Source organism: Pollicipes pollicipes, unplaced genomic scaffold (assembly GCF_011947565.3).
Source record: "Pollicipes pollicipes isolate AB1234 unplaced genomic scaffold, Ppol_2.1 Scaffold_2096;HRSCAF=2452_pilon_pilon_pilon, whole genome shotgun sequence".
NCBI lineage: Eukaryota > Metazoa > Arthropoda > Thecostraca > Pollicipedomorpha > Pollicipedidae > Pollicipes > Pollicipes pollicipes.
In genome coordinates, this window is record NW_023596047.1 from 9,367 (window position 1) to 12,488 (window position 3,122).

Consider the following 3,122-nt stretch of genomic DNA (forward strand, 5'->3'; position numbering starts at 1 on the left):
CCTGAGGCCGCCGGCAGCCTCGTAGGGGCCGCCCGTCCGAAGGAGGGCGCGAGGACGAACGGCACAGTCAAACTTGAGCACCGGCAAGGGCGTCCGACGCACAATGTATTCACCCTCCCTTCGTCGCGCAGTGTTCCTCCTCCTTCGTAAACGAAATGAGGCTCACACTAGCACGGCACTGAAAGCAGAAACACAGCCCAGCGACACAGCAGCCCACCGAAATCCGCGGCCTTTTCAACAAAACTCATCGACACACGCGCGACTAAGCTGCAGCTACCCGCGCACATTACCAACAACGCGACTCAGAGGCCGCTAACCCGCACCTGCTGGGAGCCCCCTCCGCCCAGTGCGCGAGGGCATGAGCCCGCCGCGGGCCGCCCTCGCGAGAACGCCCTCCGCACGCCGCACATCAGAACGGCTTGGCGCCGGCGCACGCGCACGCCGGCGCTCGCGCAGAGACCTGCTGTGCGCCAACGTTCTGCCGCACGGCTCTACGGCTCGCATCGGAACGGTTTCTCGCTGGGTGCGTGCGCACGTGGGCGGTGATCGCCGAGTTCTGCACGAACGACCGGCCGCACACACCGCACGCGGTGGGCTTCTCGCCGGAGTGCGTCCAGCCGTGCAGCTGCAGGCGGACCTTGCGGCGGAGCGACCCACCGCACACCTCACAGCCGTACGGCCTCCCGCCCTTGTGGACAGCGCGCTGGCCGCTCGGAGCGAGGAGTTGAGCGCGAGCGCCTGGCCACGGACGCGGCAGCTGAACGGCCGCTCGCCCGTGTGGACGCGCGCGGCGCGTCGGAGCGAGCGAGCGCCTGGCCACAGACGCGGCAGCTGAGGCTGCCGCTCGCCCGTGTGGACGCGCGCGGGCACTCGGAGCGAGAGTTGAGCGCGAGTCGCCTGGCCACATGCGCGGCAAACTGAAAAGGTCGCTCGCCGCCCGTGTGAACGGCGCTGCTGGTGCCGCCTGAGCTGGTACATCCTACTGGACGCCCTGCCGCACGCCCCACAGCTGATCGACCTGTCCTCGGGCGTTCGAACTAGCGCGTGGTCTGTCAGCTCCGAAGAAAGAACCGACCGAAACGCATCCCCGAACACGTCGCACTTGACACCTCCGGCTCTGTGTGAGCACGCGCGTGAACGTCCCAAGAACGCCTCCCTGAACGCCTGCCCGCACGCTTCACAGCGGAACGACCTCTGGCTGGCGCGCGCGGCGAGGGTGTCGGCGCAGCGTCGCCGACACACGGAACACATGCCCAGAGGCGCACGGTCAGCCCCCGGTCGGCGACGCTCCTCCGGCCGCGCTGCGCCGAACACGCGGTCCCGTCGGCATCGCAGCACGTGCTGTACCTGGCGCACGCAACGCCGTGCACTGGGAGCTGGCGTGCAACGGGTTCACAGCGCGGATCTAGGGGAGCATGGCACAGCCAGGATTGAGCCCAGAATGCCCAAACATGTACCCTGAAGGACCTGATCGACCAGGTTTGAGTCCAGATTGTTCAGATTTGAGCCCAGATTGCAGATGTGAGCCCAGGTCGCCCAGATTTGAGCACAGATCAGTATGTGGTAGTAGGAGGCACTGAACTATCAACCCTTTCCTGTGTACTGAGAGGATGCAGCTTGGTTGTGTTGAGAAGAAAACAGGTAACCCACAAAATGTGTAGGAGAATATACTCGCTTCTAACCTCTCTTCTTTCAGCACCATTGCTTGGGATTGGGTTTGACATTGGGTGGATATGGTGGCTTGTCTGTAATAACAAACAGTCCCTGCTAAAACAGTGTTCAAAGTGCAAATCATTGAGCAATCAGACAATGCACACACTGTGACACAAGCCTGCATCTGGGTACAGACACAGCTGACTTTGCATAGCAAACAGTTGTGTCGGAAATGAGAGGACGTTATTCCTTCCTTTCCTCATCAACCAAAGGAAGGCTTACAAACAGCATGCAGACATGACCCAAACACTTCAAGAGATACAAAAACTAATTTGGCCTTGATCAATCAGACAATAAACTTGAAATTCCACTGTTCTTGTCTGCAGTGTTGCAACATGTCTTGTAATCTCGCTAAGCTATTGACATGATGCATGGCCTCTCCAGTCCTGCAGACACATCAGGTTTGGCTGTTGAATATCCTGTGGATCACCACCACCTTCAGTCCTTCATGCCTTCATCATCATCTACATCATCTTCACACAGGAGCCCTGTGCTTTGGAACCCCATCTCCTGAGCAACGAAAACAGCATGATGGCTCAGATTTTTATATTTCTCCATACTTCATTGTGAAAGACAACAGGCTGTAAAACATGATACCTAAATTTTCATTATCATGCTCTTCACACACCTAACCTTTTTATTTCCCACACTGTCAGCATGCTATCAAAGTTGGTGGGATCTGTTGCAACTGCACATGATATGCTACAGCTACATCACATGATCTGCTGCAACACCACATGATCCACACATGATCATACACTGTATGATCTGTCACCTGATCAGCTCCACAGCATGCTTTATGAATATGGTTTACAGTACAGATGTCAAGGCAGGTCAATTTCCACCACCATTGGAGTTCCACATCTCTAAAGATGTGTTGCAGTCATGTGGTGACAACAGCTACTTCAATGACAGAACAGTCTTGTTGACAGCTTATAAACATTAACATTGTTTACATGCAATTAGCATGTCACAATATCAAGGTATCAAATGGTCAGGGTTTTATATCAGTACCTTAAACTACAACACTAAACTGCTCAATAAATTTTTAGGACATAACACACCAATGTATTGAAAGGTATTAATATGTAAGTCAATTGTGATCAAATGATAAATCTTCAAATGCATGCCTACCATTTGAATGTGCTCTGACTGCTGATCTTCCCTCACATGGTTATTCCAATTTGGATGCTGAGAAGCACAGCAATATTTGAATGAGTGGTGCTGAATCACATGTGCATGTGTCCACATTGCAACCTAGTGTTTTACGCAGTCCATTCAAATGTGTCGCTACTACCCAATTCAGGTCCTTTGATAGAATCCATTCAGGTGACTGATAGTGACAAATGTTCAAATAAATTTATCTACTAACTTGATTTATTCAGCGATAGCAATGGTCTTCAAAAAAT